Source organism: Musa acuminata, chromosome BXJ2-6 (assembly GCF_036884655.1).
Source record: "Musa acuminata AAA Group cultivar baxijiao chromosome BXJ2-6, Cavendish_Baxijiao_AAA, whole genome shotgun sequence".
Lineage (NCBI taxonomy): Eukaryota > Viridiplantae > Streptophyta > Magnoliopsida > Zingiberales > Musaceae > Musa > Musa acuminata.
This window is the reverse complement of record NC_088343.1, coordinates 14,514,261-14,542,181: the sequence shown is the minus strand read 5'-3', so window position 1 is coordinate 14,542,181 and position 27,921 is coordinate 14,514,261.

Below are 27,921 nucleotides of genomic sequence, written 5' to 3'. Positions count from 1 at the left end.
CTGGGTGTATTAGATCTTGATCTAGCATTACTTGTTGAAAAGCCGGTAGACTTGACTGATGAAAGTACTGCAGAACAAGTTAATGAAATGAAGGCTTGGGAAAGATCTGATAGGCTTAGTTTAATGTTCATAAGAATGACAATTGCAAATAATATAAAGACCTCATTACCGATTGCAACTAGCGCAAAGGAATATTTAAAGGTTATTGAAGACATATTTAAATCTGCTGATAAGTCATTGGCTGGCACATTGATGAAAGAACTGACTACGGCTCAGTATGATGGTACTCGAGGAATTCAGGATCATATCCTCAATATGGCTGACAAAGCTGCAAAACTTAAAACATTAGGCATGAATGTTGATGAATCCTTCCTTGTGCAATTTATTCTCAATTCTCTTCCTTCTCAGTTTGGCCCATTCAAGATTCACTACAATACAAATAAAGATAAGTGGGACTTGAATGAGTTGACTAGCATGTGTGTTCAGGAAGAATTGAGATTAGGTAGGAAAATTCATATAATGTCATGACGACTACTCAAGGAGGTGGTAACAAGAAAAGAAAGTTGAAGCATCATCTATCAAAGAGATTTGCTAAGTCTGGAAATGTTAAACAGACTAATGAAAAGAAAGCCTTTACTGTAAAGTGCTTCTTTTGTGGCAAGAAAGGACATGTGAAGAAGGATTGCATTAAACGCAAGACTTGGTTCGAAAAGAAAGGTATTAACTCGACCTTTGTATGTTTCGAATCAAACATTACAGAAGTTCCTTCTAACACTTGGTGGATAGATTCCGGTGCTTCAACTCATGTTACAAATAACATGCAGGGATTCCTTTCAATTCGGAAACCAAAAGAACATGAAAGATTCATCATTATGGGAAATCGTCTTAAAGCGAAAGTGATATCAATGGGAACTTATCGTCTACGCTTAGAGACGGGTCACTTGATGGATCTTGTTGACACATGTTATGTCCCTACAATTTCTAGAAATTTGATTTCTCTTTCTAGAATTGATGAGTTGGGATATTGTATTTCTTTTAGTAGTGGCAAACTCAGCATATTTTACGATTCAATAAAAGTTGGTTCTGGAATTCTTTGTGATGGTTTGTACAGAATTAATTTGGATCTTGAGTTTGCAAAGACACTAATGACCCTGCAATCAAATGTTGGATTGAAACATAGTTTCAATAATGAAAGATCTTCCATATTATGGCATAGACGATTGGGGCATATCTCCAAGGAAAGAATTGAAAGATTAGTGAAGGATAATATTTTGGAACATTTAGACTTCACTAATTTTGATATTTGTATAGATTGCATTAAGGGAAAGCAAACTAAACAAATAAAGAAAAATGCCACAAGAAGCAAAGAACTCCTTGAGATTATTCATACTGATATCTGCGGACCACTCCATATTCCTTGTTTTAGTGGAGAAAAATATTTCATCACATTTATAGATGATATGTCCAGATATGGCAAAGTTTATCTAATACATGAAAAGTCTCAAGCCGTTGATACTCTTGAAGTATACATAAATGAGGTTGAGAGACAATTAGATAGAAAAGTTAAAATTGTCAGATCTGACAGAGGTGGTGAATTTTATGGCAGATATGATGGATCTAGTCAGAATATTGGTCCTTTTGCTAGATTCCTGGAACAACGAGGTATTTGTGCTCAATATGCATTACCAGGTGTGCCACAGCAGAACGGTGTTGCTGAAAGGCGAAATCGTACTCTGATGGATATGGTTAGGAGCATGATGAGTTATTCCTCTGTACCTGAGTCGATGTGGGGTGAAGCTCTTAGGACAGCTATGTACATCTTGAACAGGGTTCCTAGCAAGTCAGTTTCATCGACTCCATTTGAGTTATGGACTGGTAGGAAACCCAGTCTGAGACATTTACATATTTGGGGATGTCCTGCAGAGATAAGAGTATTCAATCCACATGAAAAGAAATTGGAGCCAAGAACTATTTCAGGATATTTTATTGGTTATCCAGAAAAATCCAAGGGATACAGATTTTATTGCCCTAATCATAGTATGAGAATAGTAGAATCTGGTAATGCAAAATTCCTAGAAAATGGCGAAATTAGTGGGAGTGAAAAATCTCGAAGGATTAATTTTGATATTGAGGAGATTCAGGTTAATTCTCCTATATCATCTCCTGTCCGAGAGATTGTTGTTCCTCAAATCAATGAGAGTATTGATGAGGGTGAACAACAAAATAACATCCAAGAACTCTCACATGATGTTGATGTCGCCGCTGATGATCTTGTAGAAAAATCACAATTGGCAGATTTGAGAAGATCTCAAAGGAAAAGGAAACATGCCATTTCTGATGATTATGTTGTATATCTACAAGAATCAGATTATGATATAGGAATAAAAAGAGACCCCTTATCGTTTTCACAAGCTATAGAAAGTAACGATTCTGAAAAATGGTATGATGCAATGAAAGAAGAGTTAAAATCAATGGTACAGAATGATGTCTGGGATCTCGTTGAATTGCCCAATGATTGTAAAAGAGTCGGTTGTAAATGGGTCTTTAAGACAAAACGTGACTCAATGGGCAATATCGAACGATATAAAGCCAGACTTGTGGCCAAAGGTTTTTCTCAGAAGGAAGGCATCGACTATAATGAGACTTTTTCTCCTGTTTCTAAAAAGGACTCATTGAGAATCGTTATGGCATTAGTAGCTCATTATGATCTTGAGTTGCATCAGATGGATGTGAAAACAACATTTTTGAACGGGGATCTAGATGAGGAAATCTATATGGAACAACCCGAAGGATTCATAGAAAAGGGAAAAGAAAGTTGGGCTTGTAAACTTAAGAAATCCATTTATGGCCTTAAACAAGCTTTCAGACAATGGTATATAAAGTTTCATAATACCATTACTTCCTTCGGATTTAAGGAAAACACTGTTGATCAGTGTATATACCTGAAGGTAAGTGGGAGCAAGTTTATTATATTGGTCTTATATGTGGATGATATTTTACTTGCCAGCAGTGATCTTGGTTTATTGCACGAAACCAAGATGTTTCTCAACAAGAACTTTAAGATGGTTGATATGAATGAGGCATCCTATGTCATTGGCATTGAGATATTCAGGGATAGATCTCAAGGATTATTAGGATTGTCTCAGAAAGGATATATTGATCGTATCTTGGAGAGATTTAATATGCAGCTTTGCTCAACCAATGATGTGCCTATTACTAAAGGTGAAAAATTCAGTCAAAACCAGTGCCCAAGAAATGACTTAGAAAAGAATCAAATGAAGAATATTCCTTATGAATGCGTAGTTGGAAGTCTATTATATGCTCAAACCTGTACAAGACCAGATATCAGTTTTGCAGTTGCAATGCTGGGAAGATATCAAAGCAACCCAGGAATGGAACATTGGAAAGCTGCAAAGAAAGTAATGAAATATCTACAAGGGACAAAAGATTATATGCTCACATACAGGAGATCTGATCAGCTTGAAGTAACTGGATATTCAGATGCTAATTTTGCAAATTACCTCGACAGCAGGAAGTCCACTTCAGGATTTGTATTTATGTTAGCTGGTGGGGCAATTTCTTGGAAAAGTGCAAAGCAATCGCTTATTGCATCATCAACAATGGAAGCTAAATTTGTGGCATGCTTTGAGGCCACAAATCAAGCTTTATGGCTGCGAAATTTTATCTCAGGACTTGGTGTGGTCGACTCAATTGCCAAGCCGCTGAAGATATTTTGTGATAACACCGCAGCAGTTTTCTTCTCTAAGAATGGCAAGTACTCTAGTGGTTCCAAGCACATTGAGTTAAAGTACTTGGTGGTTAGAGAAAGAGTCCAGAAACAGCAAGTGTCTATTGAGAACTTGAGCACCACTATGATGATTGCTGATCCATTGACAAAAGCCTTACAGTGCAAAATATTCAAAGAACATGTTCTTAGAATGAGGCTTGTGAGCAAGTCATAAAGGATATGGTGATGCATGTTTATGTGGATGCTATTATTGACATTTATTTAATTAAAGTTATCTGTTTCTGCTATCTTGTTTACATTTATGTTTATGCATATTATGGTTGAATGTAATAACAGGATTGTCTTGACAAGACAAATTACAGGGGTCATTATGGACTATGTTAGGAAAGACTAATAATGTTGTGGTACATAGAAGGGAGTGACATTGATGAAATACAACCGCTATGACTCGCATTGATAGTTGGACTTAATATAGTATTATTGTGATTATTGGACTTATTGGCTTATTTTAAAACATGGCCATGTATAAAATGCTTTTTAAAAATTTTTGGAATCCAATTAGGTAAAATTGTTTTCAAACAAATTTTGTTTTGTTTGTTTTGATTTTGTATCTCTTTTATATCTTATCAATTAATGGGCCAAGTGGGAGAATGTTAGAATATGTGGCCCTTTTATTGAATAAGATATATAATATAATTGGGTTCCGTTGCGATATTTTAGCCAAGACTAAGTCCACTACGGAACGATTCCTCGGAGATATCCTTGATGGGAGGAAATCTTCTGAGATCTCATCTCATCATAGACCCTCTACTCTCGCCTATAAACGGACAGGATCTCTAGTGGTTGAGGGTGTGTTAGTGTGTTAGAGCGTCATAACGTTGACACGTATAGACGCATCTCTCCGTTGAGGAATTCAGTTATTCTCCTCGACTCTCTCCCCGAAACCCTCTCCCCAAATCCATCGATCTGTGTGATCCTGTGAAAGGATAGAAAGAGAGGAGAAAGGGTCTACTCTTCGCACTCCCTGTAGATTCCGCAGCGCCGATCGGATTAAAGACGGAGCCTGCAGCAATCTTGGATCACGGTGCTGAGCAGATCAAACAAGATCTCTGAACGGATGGCATCAAAAGGCATCAAAAGGTACGCATCGTATAGATCTATGTATTGAATTTCAATCCTGGCATGTAGGTTAATTCCGCATAATTGATTTAGCATCATTACAGATTTTTATGCTAACAGTTAAAACCTCATGCAACACAAAATTTCATCAGAGATGTCGGACATTGTAATCATCAAAATTTCTCACACATTCGAGCACAGGAAAATTTTCTTCGATTGAGGACAGCCATAATGGACCTCTTAATTGAGAAGCAATCTTATTCCCACCCTACACCAGTTTCCAAGGCAAGGAATTCATGAAGAGAGCGTTCAATGGCATCTGAATCAGATGGTTGTGATCACCAAGGTGGTCAAAATGGTGCTGCGTTTACGGAACCGAGGCATGGAATATAGAAATGGGAAAAACTAGTTTCGCAGTAGCTTCCTTGAGCACTGAAACAGTGGAGGCTTTAGAAGCTTCACTTTTTCCTGATGCAGACAAGAATCTAATTTGTAATGGCCTCCTGAACTCCTGCATGTTAAGGTCGAGAATATCCATGCACGCATTGATTGAACAATGGATTCATGTGCAAGATTTATCAAACATAATGTTGCTCAAATAACACACTACTCCTTTCCTCAAAAGTCAGCTGGTTCTATCTCTCTCATTCATCATCTGTGATTCCTAACAACAACAGCTGTGTCATAGAATAATAGAAGTTGAGTTCCTTTTTCTTTTTCTTTGGGTGAAAAGAGAAGCCATTTGAGGCTTCGAGTTTCTCGTTCCTGCTCATCCATTACTAGTGGTTGCTTGCTTGTATAAAAGATTAATATCTTACGGGTTTATCGAGGATCCATAAGCTTCTAATACCGATTCAAACCAACCAGACAACAAGAAGCCCATATATGTCTTGTCCTAGATGGAGAAGATGGAGAAGATGGAGAAGAAGCAAATCCGCCAATGACTTCAACTATTACATTGATTTCTTTATGAATTTTGAATATATTCAACCGTAGGTTTAAAAACAAAATTGAAATGCATGATGCAAATCTTAGTAATTAAATGTTGTTAAATTACCTTGAATTTTTCATCATGATTTAGTTTAACTGCTTGTCATTGTTGGCTTAATTATGCTATGAACATATTATAGAATTATATATTTTTATATAATAAATTTGAGAAATTATTCTCTTATGTTGTATAAAAAACCTTTGGATTGATGGATCACTATTGAATCCATTGCGGTCGGGCTACCCCAATTCGGGCTTGGGATTGGCCTGGATTGGACCCGGCTCAGGTGGGGTGAGCCGACTGGGCGAACTAGACCCAACTTGGACCAAACTCCAAGACAATCAGGTCTAGCCCAATGCATCAATGAGGCAGACCGAGGACCATAGAAGCCCGAACCCTAACTTGGCCCAATAGTGTCAAGCCCTGTGCGGCTGAACCAAACCGATTAGGTTCGACTGGTTCAAGCAGATCCATGGACTAGTTTTGGCTGGTTCAAGCTAGTTTATGCTGTTTTTGGATATGATTTGAGCTAGTCTTAGTCCGCGTAATCAGTTTGATTTGGACTTGGTTCAATGTGATTTTGGTCCGAACACTGATCAGTTCAACCTTGGTTTGGGCCAATCATGGGTTATAGTGGGTTAGACTACTTCTATCTCATGACCTAACGAATTTAAAAGGGTTTTATTTGAAGTTATTCTAAGAATTTTTAAAATCCTAATAAATTCTAAATTTGAATTATAAACGATGATAAGATATATATGATGATAGTTGAGGACATTATTTCTTTGCCATGTGGTTGGTAAATGTTAATACGTAATTGTTGACTCATTAGTTGGCCCGGTTGGTTCACTATTGAAATTGCAAGTCCTTCCACTTGCTGACATGAAGAGCTAGCGTGGCGAGCCGATGTGGAGAACCTGTTGAGGGAGATGGTTCACTAGGAGCAATCTGACCCTTATGTGGTGGAGGGTTGGAGAGCTAGGTTATCCTTATTGTTTGGTCCCCTTCTGGTTGCGTCTTCGGATGATACCGGGGGTCCTACATAATAGATCTATACCGGGGGTGTCTTGGCTTGACCCATCCAATACTTAAGTTAGAGAGATAGAAGGGGAGATTAAGAATGTAAGTAAGAGAATGAAGAACTCTTACTCGCCCGCCCCTCCTTGGCTAGAGGCTTCACTTTTATACATGAGCGCTTGGTGACATATACGGGTGCTCATGAAGGTTCCCCTTATCCTATATGGTGGAGGCATTAATGAGGGCGATTTACTGGTGTGTCTCCTTTGGTGATTGGGGTATACCATTGGGGGGATACTTTTGGACTGACTTACCACTTTAGGTTAGGCAAGGAGTGGTTCCTTTATCAGTCGTTAGGAAGAGAAGGCTGGTGAAGTCGGACCATGCCGTCGGTCATTAATGCGGAGGCATGGCTTCTGTTGATGTATTAGTTAGGAGTGGGTTGTCTGAGCCTATTCCTGGAAGTTGAGGCTAGCAATGTGACCTCCTACTAGCAGTTATAGGGAGTAGGTGGTTCCTAAGCTTTTGCTCAAGTGAAGTTGTACAGTTCCATCATTGACTTAGCGATACCATCATATGTGATGCTACCACTATGAATGTGGTGCCATCGCCTAGTGTGCCACTATAGATTAATGAGATAACCAATGCAATGATTCAATCTATTGGTATGTCGATTAATTTTTCAACATGTGGATTCATCATCTAGCTTGCCGATGATCCTCTAACGAATCAAGTTATAATATAATTCATCGATCAATCCTTGGACACATTGATTTATTCTCTAATTAAATATTCGACGTTAATATCTCATTCTTTATTTTAATGCTTGATCCTATAACTTGACATCCGATTCTCTTATTTGATGTTTAATCCTATTCTGGACTCTTAATCAAAGTATCTCTTGTATTACTTATCTGAAAAATATATTTCATATAATATTAGTTTCTAAAATTCATAAATTAATTTTATCAACAAAATATAAGATATATAATAATATCTTTTTTTTATTATGATAACTAATTAATGAAAGAGGTTAAAAAGACTCTCGTATCTGTGTCATAATTATATGATTAATCTCAAACTCATCAATTGAGTTATTCATCATCGAAATACAAAGTACAAGATCGTCAAAGGATAACTTGAATCATCGCTTTGGATGCTTGGAATTCTGCTAGGGCAAAACATTGACGCATGTCTGCTTCCCTTCGGATCCATTTCAATGATCACAAGATGGATGATGCTATTATTGTGAATTTTACTAGTGATCCCTTGATATGTGATAGGGCTATTAGCAAATGAAGCATACTTGTTGCCCCCCTATATATTGAGTAGACTTATGGTTCAACTGCACGTAGTTGTAACACATGACTATAGCTTCCCGAATGTATTTATATCATGCATGCTGCAATTGTCAAATTGGTTGTTAGTGTTGCCTCACCTTATTCGAAGGTCTCCTATCAATACAGCTCAAAGTCAATTCACCTTGTAAGGAAGAAGACTGGGAGGTCTGCCTTAGGTCCTTTTAGATTCATGTGCCCTTAAATAATTTTCTAAAATAATTACCTTACTAATGACATTCGAATAAGGTGATACTTACAAAATTTGTTATTGATGATCTTTCTTTTAAGGGTTGAGTCTCTTTATTTTCATCCACCACGAAGAAAGCTCTGTCAAATAATCTTCTATTATATTTTTAGAAACTCTTTTGGTTTTTAAAGATGCAATAATGCTAGAAACTACACTTATATAAGATATCCCCAAATAGTTGGGAATCACAATACCATAATCAACCTTCAATATTCGACATTGCATATTCTACCATGAGTCAATTTTTTCTTCAAGAATGAAGGAGATAAAAGTGACGTTCTACTTTCCAATGCAATCTATGTTGGTGATTGTTGCGGGTACCAACTTTACATCGTGGTCTCGGGGCCGACGCTGCTTCGTTCGGGTCTGAATGATGAGGGATCTTGTTCGGCGTCCCTTTGGGTTGCCAAGGCGGTCGGTCATGCTGATCGGGTCGCGTCAGAGCTCGCCGAGCTTCTCCGGGGGATGGAGGTTCCTCGCCTGGGTGTTCGGGGGAAGGAGCTCCGTCTTCATCCCTGTACACAGGTCGGGTCGGGAGAGTTCGACCCGACCCCTCCGACGATCAAGTTAGTGGATAGTCGCAATGGGTTTTTCTAGTTTAGTTCTCCTCCTCCTCCTCCTCCTCCTTTCTTTTCCTTCGGAGTGCGAGGGTTTTTATAGTGAGAATTATCGTTGTCTGATGTGCTGGCCCGCAGGGAGCGGGACCGTACTTCTGGTAGCGTTTGACATTGCCGTTGGTGTGGCATGAGGGATCGAACCTAAACAGAGTGTTAATGCGCCTTGGTAAGCGTTCTGATCCACGTTGATCAGGTGTCTCATCAAGTCAACAGAGGCGTGATGCGTCACCTGGTGCAGCTGATGTCACGTGAGTCATATCACAATTATTACCCTCATCATATTCCCCCTCGAAAGGAAGTTATGCGTCGGTTGCTATAATGGGAGTCCGATGCATGGCTTCGGCTTTGAGAAATTGTCCCTACCGAGCGTTTGCCGGTCCGTCGCCAAGGGTGCGGGAATCATGGAGTTTAGTAATGAAGGAGAGCTGCGTGCGCAGCAGTGACCCCGGGGTAGAGTGCGACCGAGGAGCACAACTCAATCAATCAGGCCGAGCAGAGGCTATGGTTTCGAGCGACAGGTAACCGAGGGGCATGACTTAGGCGGGCGGGCCGTACAGGCGTGGTCTCGGGCAACACGTAACCGAGGAGCATGGCACAACCGGGCTGGCCGCGCAGGCGTGGTCTCGGTGCGCCGTGTAGGCCACGCAGGTGTGGTCTCGGGCAACATGCGGTCGAGGAGCACGACGCATGCGGGTTGGCCGCACAGGCGTGGTCTCGGGCAACAAGCGACCGAGGAACACGACGTAGGCGGGCTGGCCGCGTAGGCGTGGTCTCGGGCACCATGCAGCTAAGGAGCACGACGCAGGCGGGCAGGCCGCGCAGGTGCGGTCTTGGGGAACATGCGGCCGAGGAGCACGGCGCAGGCGGGCAGGCCACACAGGCGTGGTCTCGGGCAACATGTGGTCGAGGAGCATGATGCAAGCGAGCTGGCCGCGCAGGCGTGGTCTTGGGCAACATGTGTAACATCCCATTAGTCCCACATCGGAAGTGGGCAATGTGTATGATTAGCTTATAAGGGCCTGATGAGTGTACTACATTAACTCCCGCTTAAGCATTTTGGTCCGCGGTTGAATGACCAAAATGGAGTTATTGGCTAGTTGGCTCATCAGACTCGGGTCGTGACATTTGGTATCAGAGCCGACCTAGCATTTGGGTAGGGTGAGAGGGCTCGAGTAGGAAAGGGCTACCCGTGGATGGAGTCGAGAACTCATCACGGCGTGGAGCCACCACTGAGTTAAACCTCACAAGCACTATGCTAGGGTTCGATCTGGGTTATGTCGGGCCTTGACGAGGACGTCAATCTAATTGAGTTGGGGATATTGTAACATCCCATTAGTCCCACATCGGAAGTGGGTAATGTGTATGATTAGCTTATAAGGGCCTGATGAGTGTACTACATTAACTCCCGCTTAAGCATCGAAGTCTTTGACGAGCTGATCAAAGGAGGCGATCGTCCCGGTCTTCAGACCATTGTACCATGTGTGGGCTGGCCCCCTCAGGGTCATGGGAAACGCCCTGAGCCGGAAGTTCGGGGGCCCCTCAGGGTCATGGGAAACGCCTTGCACATCAAAGCATCAGAGGTTCCATACAGCGCCATTTGGGCACGGAAAGCGGCTACGTGGTCCATTGGGTCAGTGGAGCCATCATATGCATCCAAAGCGAGGAGCCGGAAGTTCGGGGGAACCATTTGATCTTGTATCTCGGGTGCAAATGGAGACCCTTAGTGTGCGCCCTCCCCGATAATGCCTCAGGTTCCGGGCGACCGCTTAGGTTTGCCATCACTCGATTCTCGAGTGGGAAGCTCCGAAAGTGGCGTGTGGGCCCGAACGGGTGGCCTGGGTCGTTGAATATCCGCCAATAGCGCTCTAAGGTCACGGTGGGGTGTTCGTCATGAGGATCTCCATGCGGGGGATGTTCCCCTAAAGCTCTAGTTGGATATGACCTCTCAGTCGCAAGTTCGTCTGAGCCAATTGGGTGATCCGCCGACATTCCGGCCCTCCTTCTAGCACTAAAATGTTGCGAGTAACAACTTTACGTCATGGCCTCAGGGCCGACGCAGCTTGGTTCAGGTCCGAATGATGGGGGATCTTGTTCGGCGTCCCTTTGGGTTGCTAAGGCGGTCGGTCATGCTGATTGGGTCGCGTCGGAGCTCGCCGGGCTTCTCCGGGGGATGGAGGTTCCTCGCCTGGGTGTTCGGGGGAAGGATTGTCCTTGCACACAGGTCGGGTCGGGAGAGCTCGACCCGACCCCTCCGACGATCAAATTAGTGGATAGTCGCAGGGGTTTTTTCTAGTTTAGTTCTCCTCCTCCTCCTCCTCCTTCCTTTTCCTTTGGAGTGCGAGGGTTTTTATAGTGAGAATTACTGTTGTCTGATGTGCTGGCCTGCAGGGAGCAGGACCGTACTTCTGGTAGCGTCTTACGTTGCCGTTGGCGTGGCGTAAGGGATCGAACCTGAACAGAGCATTAATGCGCCTTGGTAGGCGTTCCGGTCCACGTTGATCAGGTGCCTCATCAAGTCAACAGAGGCGTGATGCGTCACCTGGTGCAGCTAATGTCACGTGAGTCCTATCACAATTATTACCCTCATCGGTGATACATAGGAGAGATTAACTAATGCCCCTATTTCGATGATTTATTAAGGAGGAGAAGATTTTGTTATGTATAATCATGCATGAATTTATCGATTTTAATGTGTTTTAACTCAAAATAAGAGAATAATAGCTTACACATCTAAACAGTTGTAAGGAGAATCACCCTACTCTTGATTTGGAGTTGGCAACTATTGTATTTGACTTTGGAGGCATTAAATTTATAATCAAAATTTTAAAATCTTTATAAATCATAAGTACCTTAAGGACATCTTCATGTAAAAGAGTTAGTCCATGAGATAACAAAGATGGTTCATTGATGCTAATGTTGTCATTGATGCTTTGAGTATAAAGTTATCAAATCTAATAGACCATTAAAATATTGTGAGAACTTTTATGATTACAGGCTTCATACATATGAAACTATAACTATTGAGCGGACACAAAAGGTTTTTTTTGGCTTGTTTGGTAATAATATTCTTTTTGATGAAAAAAATTAAGTAAAATCATAAGGGTGATGTATATATATACAAACCGTAGCTAAAGACATAACTGAAGATTTGAAACAAGAGTTACAACAAGCGAAGAATGATTATTTTATATTCTACTATTAGCAAAGAGTTCTACGATGTGATGGAGTTCCCATTAGACATGATTAATTAGACAAGAATTATTTCATTAACAAGAGTTATTTATTAGATAATCCGTTAATTATTTCATTGTCTAATGAATACTCTTGTTAATAGAAAAACACTCGTTGCATTATTCATTAGACAAACCTTGGATGATATTAATTGTCTAATGAGTAATTAATAATGCTAGATTGTCCAATGGGAACTCCATTGCATCAATATGACTTCTTATTATTTGGAACGCCTTATGGTGTAATGCTTTCTCCTCTCTATACTACGCCAATTAAAAATCTGGTTGGCTTTTCGTGTGTTAGGAACTGCATCAACTTATCGTACTCCATACGTTGAGCTATGATCCATCGGCATGAACTTTTCACGCACTGACCATGGATTTTCAAGCTAAATCTGTTCTTTGGGACTTCGTCGATCACAGTAATGTTTTCTTCTTCTTGAGCACTGGAAATTGTCAGCTATAAGCTTTCAACCTTGGAGAATGCAGTCAGTAGAGAAACACACGAGAGAAAGAAGTGGGAGTGTCACAGATCCCATGATTCATGAGATATGCGAGCTTGCACCTAATGTCCAGCCTCACGAAGAACCCTGTGAGACCTCCCCACAGCTCAGTTCTAAATTGTTTTCCCCTACCATATTGCCATTAACATATGCACAGAAATATTACGACTCACTAGACCTAAAATTGATGTTGAACATAAAGCGACTGTTGAAACAGTATAGCTTTAGAGGGGCCAAAAGCCTAATCTGACGATGCGTTGAGCGCTTCAACGCTTTCCAAGACCAATAGAAGTAACGCAAAATTTCATAAGAGATGTCAGACATTGTAATCATCAAAATTTCTCACACATCGCGGAGCACAGGAAATTTTCTTGGATAGTCATAATGAACTCTCTTAGTGGAGAAGCAATCTTATTACCACGGTACACCAGTTTTCTAGGGCAAGGAAGTCACGAGTATTCAATGCCATCTGAATCGGATGATTGTGATTGCTAAAAAGAATATAAAATGATTGTTAAAAAGAATAAAAAATAAAAAAATTTATTGAACAAGTTTTATCGAAGAAGAAACTTTATCGTTAAATACATTAACATGTTCCTCTCCTATTTATACAGATTATGAGGGATGATTTTTCTCAACAGACTAGTCGATTTTCCTTAACATAGTAAGAAATTTCCTCATATAATTGGAGAAATCTTATCTACTATCATGCCTCCGCAAGATGATGATCTTGTCAAAGACATCAATCTTGGATCGATGTAAAACAAACATTTTATGAGCGAGAGGCTTCATGAGTAGGGCAAGAGCAGGTCCTTGTTGTTGCTGCGGCTACAACGATGATGGTGGCGACAGTGATGGCTGTAGCAGAGGAGAAAGCTACAGCAATGGAGAAAGCTATAGCAATGCGATAGTAGAGGAAGAAGCCGCAACAGAGGAGGAAGCTACAACGATGCTAAAGTAGAAGAGAAAGCTATAATTGAGGTACAACAAAGGAGGTAGCTAAAACAGAGGAGGAAGCTGCAGTAGAGGTGCAGTAGAGGAGAAAGCTATAGTAGAGGAGCAGTAGAGGAGGAAGCTGCAGCATAGGTGCAACAAAGGAGGAAGTTGTAGCGATGCTACAACAGACGAGAAAGTTACAACAGAGGAGAAAGCTACAATAGAGGAGGAAGCTACAGCTGAGGAGCAGTAATGCTACAGAAGAGGAGCAGTAATGCTACAGCAAAGGAGGAAGCTACAGCGATTTAGTGGAGAAGCCTGCAATGATTTGCTTTTAACAGGAGCTGAGGATCGATAGTTGACAATGAGGCAGTAGGCTGCGATTGATGCAGATCACAGTCTGATGAAGACAATGCTATGGCGGCGGACAACCCGAGCCTGGGGTCGGTGCAGGCGACGTCGGTGAAGAAGAAAGCCGCATGGAGGAGAAGAGGGAAGGAGCGACTAGGGGTTGGAGAGGGATCAACTACCGAGGGCGAGTAGCCGGCGACACCAAAACAAGCCCTCATTGTTGTGGCCGCACTTGATGGCGATGCTAGGTGTGGTTATGGCAACGGCTGGGGTAGCAGCTAAGGTGTCACACACCGTACAGCGGACGGAGAGGGGAGTCCGACAGGGAAGCAAGTCTGACGGGAAAGAGTTCCCCCCTTCTTTGCTCTGCAAAGGCAAGGGATATGGTGAATGGTAGGCTTTGATGGCCATGGAGCCTTGCTCGTCTCACTTGCTCTGATACCATGTTGAAATGAATAGAAGATAAGAAGAATTATTGAAAAAGCTTTATTGAAGAAGAAACTTTATTGAAGAAGCTTGAATACATTAACATGTCCTTCTCCTATTTATACAGATTAATAGGGAGAATTTTCTTTAATATAATAAATGATTTCCCTCAACAGAGTAGAGAAATTTTCTCATATAATTGGAAAAATCTTATTGATATCAGTGATCACCCAGGTGATCAAAATCGTACTGCATCTATAGAACTAAGGCATGGAATATAAAAATGGGAAAACCTTCCACAGATAGCTTCCTTGAGCACTGAAACAGTGCAGATAAGAATATGATTTGTAATCGGCCTACTGGCCTCCTTTATGTTAAGAGTAAACAATGTGTGCAAGATAAGGCCATTTAAATAACAAACTACTCATGTTCACTTCAACTTTGTCCTAGTCATAAAGTCAGTTGGTTTTCTCATTCATCACCTATGATTCCTAACAACAACCGTCTCGTATAAGAATAAAAATTAGGTTTTTTTTTAAAAGGTAACAAGAGAAGTCACGTTAGACTTTCCCTTTTTTCATTCATACACCATCAAATCATATATTTATCTCTAATATTCTATTATATTCTCATAAAATTAAGCTTATATTAGGATATCAATCTTGATTTAATATAATTGAAATATCTTATGAGCGAGAGGTTTTGTGAGAGAGTCTACTGGTTGGGTAAAAATATAAATATGAGAAACACATAGTTGATATTTAACAACTTAAATTCTAATGAAGGTAAAGTCGATAGTAATATGTTTCATGTGTGAGTGAAATATTAGATTGATGCATATGTAAGTGACACTAGATTGATATTAATATTATCACAATATATTATAGGAGTGGATTGGGAGGTGATGCTAAGTGTGTAGCAAATTGGTGACCTAGTTGAGTTATGTAGCGGTGGTAGTGATAACTCAGTGCTTAGCTTCAGCGGTGAATCTTGTGATTACATTATATTTCTTGAAGCTCCAACTAATTATATTTGCTCAAAGAAAGACAATATAGATTGAGTAGACATTCTATCATAAGTGTTGCATGTCTAATAAGCATCAATAAAGGCATGAAGATGATGTAATGAGTGTTTATAAAGAAAAAGTCCACGATTAAGAGTCCCTTTAAGATATCGTACGATAAGTTTTAGTATAGACCAATATGTGGTGGATGGTCGATACATAAATTGTTATGGTTTGTTAATTATAAATAAGATGTCTGGATGTGTGAGAGATAAATACTGTAAAGAACCAAGTACTAATCGATATTGTATGGGATCTATAGTTTGCCATCATATAATTGAAGTGATTCAATAGTGAATAGTGGAGTGATGACTTCTTTTGCATTATGTATATTCATCTTTGATAATAGATCTTAAATATACTTCTTTTGAGATAAGAAAAGTCCACAAGATATGAATGTTGCTTTCACTCCCGAAAAGTAGTTTAAGGTTCCTAGATCTTTAATGGAGAATCAATCTATTAATTACTTAAGGAATTATTTGATCTCTATAGGATTATTTCTTGTGATGATAATATCAAACACATAAACTAGTAGATATATAATATTTTTTTATTATCATAAATATAAAGATGTGTTAAATTTGGAGTTGATCAAACCAACTGATGTAAAAAATGAGCCAAGTTTAGTATACTAGGTTTTTAGAGCTTAGCGAAGTTTAAAATAGTTTTTTTTTTAATTTTATAAACATGACTTAGATATTGAGGATTGATAAAGCTAGGAGGTTGTTACATAAAGATATTTTTAGTTAAGGTCATATGCATAAAAGCATTGTTAATATCTAGTTGGCGTATATGCTAGTTTTAAATGATAGCTAAACTCCAGATAAGTCAGATTATTATTAGTTTAATAATCGAACTAAATATTTCTATGAAATCAACACATGGTCATTGGTGAAACCCTTCGGCCACTAGACGTGCTTTGTATTTGGATTTTGCTTAATTCGAAAGATCTACTTATACCCAATAATATTTTATATATGATGAAATAATACAAGGGTCCATTTGACATTTTAAAGTAGGGCATCACATTCTTTACATATGACTTTAGGTTAGTGTGAAGATTTTTAAACTTATATAATGGTTGTGAGTTCAGTAGGTTTAGATGGAGAGCTTATGGTAGTATGAAGGTCAAGGATTTGTTGTAATTTGAAAATACTATTTTTGGAGCGTGTTATGTGATGTTCAGGCTCGATGATATTATTAAATTATGTTGGAGATATGAGAATTATTGAAGAGTTACTAACATGTACCTAATTAGGCTAATACACTTCGATGTCGCTTAGCCGAGGTGAGGACAAAAACATCATTTCTGGTGCCATGAGTGTTGCTTTATCGAGATTACAGGGTGAGTTGGTGGAGAAGAAGTTATAGAGGGAGTGAGGTATTGATGAACTAGAATGATTAGAGAGAGTAGGTCTAGAGGAGAGTTGTTGGTTGATGTGGTGAGATGTGTGTTTCAGGCCTACTTAAATAAATCTAGTGATATATGGTTATTGTATAGCTCATATTACTGAAGGCACAATGAAGATGATGTGATACAAAGACTTCTAAATATGTAGATCATAGCATTGAAAAATATTATGGTCAATATGCAAGGCTTAGATCTTGGTATTGACTTGTGTAAAGTGTAGGGGTGTAGCTAGGGATAACATAAACAATCAAATACTTAGAATTTTTAAAGATTTGAGATTTTATGAAATAGTTTTTCAAATGGTAACTAATGTTATAGGATGAGGATAAACATACGATTAATGAGGTATACTAAAAAGTTGCTCACTAAAAAGTTAATGACATGGAAGCTTGGTGTAAAAGGGTAAGACTAGTTTCAACTATATATCGATCAATAGAGCCAACTAATTAAAGTGTGTGGTGGTAATTTGAGATGTTGTATACCATAGGATGAGAGGTAAGTTGTTAGAACTTATGGGAATGCCTGAATAGAGGAGTCCACCAACGATCTACTTTGCTATCAATCGAGTAGAGCTGAGCAATTGTAGAGGATCATTAGTGGAGGTAGATCTAATCTATGATCAATATGATTGTGGAATAGATCGTATTTGTAAGATGAAGTAGATCTATTGTAGAGCAGATCTGTTCCCTCTCGATCATGATTATTCTTCTTGTGATAGCAACACCCCGATGGCTACAATAGAGTCACACAAAAAGGGGCAACAAGGATGATGATTGCATTCAGAGCTTAGCAAATTCAATGGCGATGGATTGAGAAGCATTATCCTCTAGGGAGGTAGGTGATAGTGGGTCGATGATTATGCCAACTGTGAGCACATTCAATGATGATAGAGAGGGGGAACATCGACAGTAGGGGGAGGTGAGCGATGGAAGGGGTGAGTGGCAATAGAGGGATCCGTTGTTCGACGATTGTGACTATAGCTAGTAGAGTCAGTAATGATTAGGGAGTTATCTATGGCTCCTACTTCGGTTTCAAGAGATCTTAGATTTGCATATCTAGGATCTATAATCTGTAGATCGGGGCAAATTAGTGAGAAGAAGTTGGAGTTATAGTTTCTTGAGTAGATAAGTGAGAATGCTTCTGATGAGGAAATGAAGCTTGAACCCCAATGGCACTACGCTAGTGTGATCTTCCCAAATAGAGTAGTGAATAAAGAATAGCATCGAGGGAACTGTAATGAAGAACAAGAGAAGAATAGGAGGAGAAAGCCTTGCTTAGAAGCAAGGAGACTCTAATACCATGTAGAATATAGGAATACGTTGTAAAAAAGATTGATTTCATTCATTGAGGTAATGTGTGTTTATACAAGTTTTAAGGGAGAGATTTTTCTCAATCATACACTCAAATTATATAATCAAATCAATCATTCAAATATATAATTGATTCTCAAATTATATATTGATTGAGGATATAAGGAATGCAAGGATTAATAGATTAAGACATTATGAGAAAGAGTTGAGAAAGACATCAAGTTTCGTGAACTATATTTATATCAAGATCACTTAGTTAAGAGAGATTTTCTTAATCAATTATGATAATATTTTCATATCTTCTATCATGCCCTGCAAGATTGATATAGGTTAGAGAGAAAGATTTTCTCTATCAAGATCAGTTAGTTAAGAGCAAGATTGAGCTCCTGTCAAGGATGCCGATCTTGGACTGATGCAATGAAAATATTTTGTGGGCGAAAAGCTTTGTGAGAGAGTCTACTAGTTGGTTAATTGTATGTACATAAAAAACACATAGTTGATGTTTGACAACTTAATCTTTAATGAAGTGGAAGTTGATAGCAATGTGTTTCATGTGCAAGTGGAATACTGGATTAGCATATATGTAGGTGGCTTCAACATTATTATAATATATTATAGGAGTGAGGGTAGAGTTGATGTCAAGTTCCTTTAGTAGATTTGTGACCTAATTGAGTTTTAGTAGCGATGGCGATGACTTAGTATTCAGCGACTATTTTCTGCTTCTTTGAACTCTAATTGATTAGAAGTGCTCCGAGGAATATAATATACCCAAATGCAGATATTTTATTATCAATGTTCCTTGCCCATATTGGTTGGGTATATTGTGATTAAGAGGGAAAGATTTTCTCTATCAAAGATCAGTTAGTTAAGAGAGATTTCCTCTGCAGAAATCTTATCTTATCTTCTATCAATAACCATATATCTATTTCTAACTTTACCAATATTATTTGCTTGTATAAACTATGAATACCTCATGAGTTTCTCAAGGATCCATCAGCTTTTAATACCAATTCAAGTCAACTATCATTCATAGGTTTCTCGAGGATCCATGGGCTTATTTCAGGCCAATTTCAACCTTTAGCCCTAATTTACTTTAATTTTAGCCTTCAACCAAATTTCAACCGTTGGGCTTATTTCAACCTTTTCCTTTACTATTTCGTTCATCAATTTGTATACACTTATTTTATAATTTAAAATATATCAAAGATGTATTCTTTGAGATTATCTCAACAAAAGCATTTGCACATTTACTTAATCAAATAATTAGTCTATTACTCAATATCAAAATACGAAGTCAACAAAGGATAACTCGAATCATCGTGTAGGAAGCTTGGCCTCCTATTAGCAAACCAAAAATTCATGTTTGCTTCCATTGAGACATACTCCATTGATCATGAGATGGACGATGCAATCGTTGCAATCTTTGCCGACAATCTCTTCACATGTAATAGGGCTAGTAGCAAGCAAAAAAACCTTTGTTGCCCTACTAGACATTGATTAGAAATATGGCTCATCAGCTCATTGTTGCAGCACAAGACAATAACTCTGCCATAAGTATTTCTTGCCTTTTTTGAGGATCTATAATCAATATTACATAAGGGTAATTCAAGTCTTAGGGAAGAAGATTAGGAGGTCTACCTTCGGTCATTTCAATTCAAGTGCACTTAAGATATTTTTCTAAAATAAGCATCCTACTCATGACCCCTGCATAGGTTGGTACCTCCAAAAGGAAAACTTCATAGTAGATGTATAAAGGAAGATCTTAAAGTTTTTGAATGTCAATTTCTATTAAATTTTGTATTTTGATGATGAAACCAATTGATAATTATGTTTATATTTTAATTTGTGTTTTGCATGATGCAGGATGCTTCGATCAGGATGAGACAATTAAATCAAGAAAAATCATGTTGTGCCGGAGGATAACATGTCAGAAGATTGGACGTCGGGCCGGAGGATCGATCGACGTATCGACAGAAAGCTTTGGGCTATGGATTTGGGCATCGAGCCAAGAAGAGAGGATATTGCACCAAGGATATTGGAGTTACGGAGTCAACTGACCCATTGGGCAATAGGCCACAAGAGAGGACGATGCGCCGAAGAATCGGACAAAGCGTCAAGGGACTAATGACATGCCGGACATTGTGATTAATGCTTAGTATTAATTGTCTAGATCGAAGTATATTTTATATGTGCAGGATTAACTACGATAGTAAGGCATGAAGCAACATGAAGTCCCGGAGTTAAGGACGTGATTTCGTTGAGAGTTCGTCGGAAGTTCTGGTGGAACCAATCGAGAAGTCTCGGAGCTTGCTAGAGAAGCTCGTCAAAACTCGCCAAGAAGACCATCGTGAAGTCCAGGAGCTTACTGGGAGTCTGCCGGAATATTGTTGAGAGATCGTCGAAAGTTCGTCGGAAGCTCGCTAGAAGAATAGACATAAGGACTTGTTTCGCTTAGCAAATGTCTTAGAATTTCATAGTTAGTACGTAATTGGGCTTGGATTTGGGCCAATCCAATTAGGGACCAGCTAGGCCCATGTAAGGACTATGTTGGGCCTAATAAGAGGCCCAAACAATGCCCTAAGAAGTCTCACCGTCATGACATAGTTTTCAAGACTGTATCAAGCGGTGGTACCACTAGTCTGGGCGGTTGTATTGCCCTTAGAATGGTGCCAAGCGGTGGTACCGCCAGTCTAGGTGGTGGTACCGCCTAGCACTACCCCCCAAGCGGTAGTACCACCAGACTGGGCAGTGGTACCGCCCAGGATAGTGTCAGTGTCAAATTGACATTGGGCGGTGGTACCGCCCAATGTAGGCGATAGTACCGCCCATGCCCGGGGAACCTAGGATGAGATGTTTTTAGGCTCCATATTTGAATCAACTTGAAGTCTATAAATACTCCAGTGGCCACAACGGAAGAGGAATCGACGAAGTGGATGTAGGTCACGACGACCGAACTACTCTAAAACTCAGTTTGCATTTACTTTGAGTAACTTTCTTTTATAACATATTGTCTCTCCTCCTTACTATGCTTTAACTACGTTTTCAAAGTATTATCTTTACGAAACGATTTTACAACGGAAACAGTTTTAATTGTACGAAGTTTTGAAGATGTGATTTTACAGCTACACCAATTCTCCCCCCTCTTAGTGCCGACCCTAATTGCTTTCCTAACAATTGGTATCAGAGCCACGATTTTCCAATTTGATTTAACTCCCAAATAGAAATGACTCTTTTCGGCTATCAAGATGATCACTCTCTCATACGTCTTCCCTTTTTCAATGGGATGAACTATACTTATTGGAAAACTCGAATGAGAGTTTTATTGCATTCGTTAGATTTGAATTTATGGCACATTGTCGAATTCGATTTTAAAATATCTTCTCTTCTAAAGAAAGATTGGAATGATTTGGAGAAGAAAACATTTTCTTTAAATGCAAAGGCTATGAATGTCTTATTTTGTGCCTTAGACAAAAACAAGTTTCAAAATGGCTTTCGATATTTGACACACTCTTGAAATCACACACGAAGGCACTAGCAAAGTCAAGGATTCTAAAGCTAATTTTTTAATGGATGGTTTTGAACTTTTTTGAATGAAGCTTAGTGAAACCATTGTTGACATGTACACCCGTTTTACGGATGTTGTCAATGGTTTAAAAGCTCTCGGCAAATGTTTTTCGGATTTTGAACTTGTAAATAAGATTTTGTGTTCTCTTAATAAGAGTTGGGATTAAAAAATAATGGCTATTCAAGAATCAAAAAACTTGAACCAATTTCCAATCGAAGAACTAATAGGGTCCTTGATGACCTATGAAATAACATGCAATACACGTAAAGAACTCAAGAATAACCTTCCAAAGGACAGAAATGATTTCAAATAAGAAAAATCGAAAATCACTCGAGCGTAAGCTCAAGTGATGGTGAACTTGAACTCACTATGAAATTTAAAAAGTTTATTAAACAAAAATTAAAGAACAAAATGAACGGAACTACTTGCTATGAATGCAAGAAGAAGAACACAAATTGGGATGAATCGAGCTCCTTCGAAGACGAGGAGAAAATTAACAAAGGCGAGGTGGCAAACTACGCCTTAACAGCTTTCGACGTTGAGATACTAAAAAAGCCTTTAGTTTATTTTGAAATTACATGACATTTTTCATGAGTTATTTTTAATTTAGTTTAAAATTAATTTTCTTAAAAATTATATTTTTAAAAATGAAAATGTAAAAATTATGATCATGCTAGTAATTTTGAAAATGATAATGAAAATTACATGTTTAAAAATGAAAAATTAAAAGTATGATCATGCTTGTAATTTTGAAAATGATAATGAAAATTGTATATTTTATGTTAATGGAATAAAATGTTAGATTTAAATCTAATGATCATGTGTATGTTTTTTCAAGAATAAATAATGTGTATATTGATGATTTCTAAATTTGAGTGAAACCATGCTTGATGTCTTAATAAAAATATTAAGAAGTTTGATATCATGCTTAATGATGATGCATGGCTTTTGTATAAAAAACTAAGTATGAAAAATTGATTCACCTAAAATGAAAAATGCATGACTACAACAAACAAAATGATCTTGATGGAAAATGTTTTATGAAATCAATTTCGATGATGCATAATGATGTAATTATGTAATGAAACTATTAAATATTTTGAAACCATGTTTTGATGTCATGCATAATGATCATGCTTAATAAATTTTGAAATTATGCATGATAATTTTTAAGTAATTTATGGTTTATTGATTTTGATGATTTTTATGATGAAATTTATTTTTTGATCCTGAACGACTGGTGATATATATATTTTTGGCATGAAAAGGAAAAAGGCATGCTTGTATGAAACAAACTAAAAAGAGGAAAGCTTTCTCTTAGAAAAATTTCTCTACTTTATCGATTTTTCAAAAAGAAGAGATTAATGAATCTATCTATATTTTTATGAATCTCTTGAAAATGATTTTGATTTGATGATTTGAATATGAATGAGTTTTACCTTGATTTTTTGAGATTTATAAATTGAGATTTCTTATGCTTAAATCAAGATTTTATATGCATAAATTGAAATCTTTTTCTCCTAAGTTTCTTTTACGATTTACTAAAGAGAATATCTTTTTCAAAATTCTTGACTTAATATTTTTTTGAATATATTTTACTATTTAATCTCCTAAGATTTTCTTTTGATTAGTTAAGAGGATGTTTTTCAAAAGAAATCATGTCTTTTGGTATTTAAGTGGTCTTATCTTTCATGACATGATTTCTTGTATTTATGGCTTGTATGCCTTGAAATGATTGAAATAATTTACACTATTATATTTTTCCCTTATTCTTTCTTGTTTACAATGATAAAAGAGGGAAAAGTTATGATCATGAATAGTAGGATGTAATTTGACAAAATTAGTACCATTATGATGTTAAATATTTATGATTTGGAATTATGCATGCAATACTTTAACTTATGATAATGATGCATGCAATGATGAAATATTCATGATAAAATAATTGTTTTGACATTCATGACTTAAATTTTCATCTATGCTATTTACCTTTGTCATAATTTGAAAATTGATGTAAAGGGTATTCCTTTCTTTTTGTCAATGACAAAGGTGAAATGAGAAATATGCTAGCTTGTATATTGCAAAAGAAGCAAAAAATGACACTTCTCAAAAGAGAAGAAAGAGCTTGCTATCTTGAACATTGCAAAACAAACATGCTAAACTTGCACATCTTTAATTATTGCTATCTTGCATAATGATCAATTTGGAAATTATGTGTAATGTGCGATGATATGTCTAAACACATGAGAATTGAAATTTTCCTTTTTGTTGATGACAAAGGGGGAGAAGTATGATGTTATGCATAGGTTTATGCATAAGTTTATGATGACATATATGACATGTTGCTTGGATTTTTGAATCCAAGAGTTTCTATCAATATGGCATATTGATAGGGGGAGTTTGTTTAAACTCAGGGAGTTAAGTTTAACTCCGTCATCAATTGGTTGTCATCATAAAAAAGAGGGAGATTATTGAATCTCATATTTTGATGATGAAACTAATTGATAATTGTGTTTATGTTTTAATCTGTGTTTTGAGTAACGTAGGATGCTTTGATCAGGATATGACAATTAAAGTAAGAAAAATCATGTTGTGCCGGAGGATAACATGTTAGAAGATTGGACGTCGGGCCGAAGGATCGATCGACGTATCGATAGAAGGCTTCGGGCCGTAGATTTGGGCATCAGGTCAAGAAGAGCGGATATTGCGCTAAGGATATTGAAGTTATGGAGTCAACTGACCGATTGGGCAATAGGCCGTAAGAGAGGAATTAAGTGTTGAATAATCAAACGAAGCGTCGAGGGACCATTGACATACCGGACAACGTGATTAATGCTTAGTATTAATTATCTAAATCAAAGTATATTTTACATGTATAAGATTAACTATAATAGCAAGGCATGAAGCAAAATAAAGTCCCAGAGTTGAGGACGTGATTTCGTTGGGAGTTCAAGAGTTCATCGGAAGTCCGGACGTTCATCGGAAGTTCTAGCGGAACCAACCGAGAAGTCTCAGAGCGTGCCCGAGAAGCTTGTCGAAACTTGCCAAGAAGATCGTCGTGAAGTCTAGGAGCTTGCCGAGAGTCTGCCAGAACATTGCCGAGAGATCATCGGAAGTTCGCTGGAAGAATAGACATAGTGACTTGTTTAGCTTAGAAAATGTCTTAGGATTTTCTAGTTAGCACGTAATTGGGTTTGGATTTGGGCCAACCCAATTAAGAGCCAACTAGGCCCATGTAAGGACTGTGTTGGGCCCAATAAGAGGCCCAAACAGTGTCCCAAGCAGTATCACCGTCGTGGCATAGTCTTCAAGACTGTGTCAGGTGGTGGTACTGCCCAAGATAATGTCAATGTTAGACTGACACTGGGCGATGGTATCGCCTAGTGCAGGCGGTAGTACCGCCCGTGCCTGGGGAACCCGAGATGAGATGTTTTTAAGCTCCAAGTTTGAATTAACTTGAAGCTTATAAATACCCTTCTTATCCCTAGTTAAAGCACACAAGCATAGAGAGTCTAAAAGTAAAGAAACGCTGTTGCAATCTCTTTAGGAATTCCCTCCTCCAAATGTAAGTGTTAGAATTCTATTTAGAGGGGAGAGTGAGTACTTGTAAGGGTTATCTCCTAAATCCGGTAAAAGGAGAAAAGCAGTGTAAAAGGTGGGTCTTCACCTATTGAAGGAAGACCATTAGTGGATGCCGGTGGCCTCGACGAAAGAGGAATCAGCAAAGTGGATATAGGTCACGATGACTGAACCACTCTAAAACTCGGTTTATATTTACTTTGAGCAACTTTCTTTTATAGCAAATTGCCTCTCTTCCTTACTGTGCTTTGACTATGTTTCCATAAGCTTTCTAAGTATTATCTTTATGAAACGATTTTATGATAGAAACGGTTTTAATCGTACAAAGTTTTGAAGACGTGATTTTACTACTACACTAATTCACCCCCCCCTCTTAGTGCGGACCTCGATTGCTTTCCTAACAGATGCAACTATGTATAAAGAGAAATAAAAAACTTTGTGAAATAACCTTTGTATTCAACTATCGTCCTGTTGTCCAATTGTTTTTTTTAGAAACTTCTTTAGTTTCTAGAAATGTAATAATGTTAGAAGTTACTACTCATATAATATGTCCCAAAATATTTGTTAAGTCATAATGCCATAATCAATCTCCAATATTTGATATTGCATATTCCATCACAAATTAACTTTTTCCTCAAGAATGAAAGAGAAAATGATGATTTTCTACTCTCTTGCGCGTCCTATGTTGGTGATGCATAAGAGAGATTAACTAGCCCCTCTATTTTGATGATTTATTTATGAGGAAATATTGTCTGATATATAGTGATGTATCTATTTTGATATGTTTTAACGAAGAATGAGAAGATAGTAGCCGATTCATTTGTAAAAGGAATTATCATATTGGTGATTTAGAGTTGGTAACTACTTGAAACTTTATGACACTATCTTTATATTCAAACTTTTAAAATCTTTATAGATCATAAGTGCCTAAAGTATATCTTCATGTAAAAGAATTATATATGAGACAAGAAAAATGATTTAATTTTCTAAAAAAATTATCATTTATCAATTATCAGGAGTGGTAATATGGTTGATGCTTAGAGTAGGAAGTAATCAAACATTAAAGCCCATTTAAATGTTTCGAGAACTTTCATGATTACAAACTTTGTAGACATAAAACTTGAACTATTGAGTGGACATAAATGTTTTCTAGCTTATTTGGTGACACTATCATTTTTGGTAGAGAAATTAAAACCAGAAGGGAGATGTATATATATAAACCATAGCTAAAGACATAACTAATAATTTAATATGAGAATTTCGACAATTGAAGGATGGTTCCATTCTACTATCAAATTTGTGTTCTAGAAAGTTACTTAAGAAAGATGCAACAATTAAAGCAAGCGTATTTTGTCAAATTTATCATTCATCCCAGGATACTTGTGGTAGGAGTTCAAGAGATGCATAATTGAATATATCTTTAAGGATTTGGTTTGTCAACAAGTAAAGACTGAGCATTGATACTTATCAAAATATTACAGAATATTTGATTCGTAAATGAAAATGAGGAGCAAATTAGTATGAATTTGATGTTAGGTATACCTAAAATCCAAAAAAGATTATGTTAGAATTTTGGCATGTGGATTATCTCTTTTACATCCACCCACTTTTTTTTTTCTATTAATCATAGTTATTTATAGGATAAACTGACTATGTTACTTATTAGAGAAGTCATTTGATGCAATAGTATTCCCATTGGTATTATATCTAATAGAGTTCGGAGGTTTAAAACAAATCGATGATTAATCTGAAAGGATAATACAAATATCATAAAATCTTAGATTTTTAATAGTTGAGATAAATATATGCATATAAAACATATTTTATTATTCAAAAGGTCCTTTTAAACCTTCTTAAGAATCTATCTGAGACTATAAATAGCTCAAAGTTGATAGAAAAACTTTGTGCATCGATAGTGAATGAATCTAGAATTTAAGAGTACAGATCAAAAGAAATTATGAGATTTTATGTGAGAGTAAATTACCTCAGATATTTGTGTGGCCTTTTCAAATCTTATAAAAGATCATATCCCTGACTAATTGATTGGCCTTACAACCAACACTTATAGATGTGCATGATATATTTCATATCGATAGTTAAGAAATATATTACAGATCCATTTTATGTTCACTCATGTCAATCATTGGTAGATGATGTTTCTTATATGGGGTAAAATTTAGGAAAGGAAGTAACAAATCATATCAAGTTATGATATTAGTGAAAGTTTGCTGACAACATTGTATAGAAAACCACTTGGGAAAGGGATGAAGACATCAAATAATAGAGTCCACTTTTTTTTTTCCATAATGTAAATCTTGGGGATAAAATGTTTTAAGGTAACGAATACAATCACCATATATTTTTTTATTTCCTAAAATATAAATTCTACAATTAGAACTTTACCATATAAGCATAATTGAATTCCTAATATGTGTATTCTAAAATGAAAATTTATTGTTCAACCATTA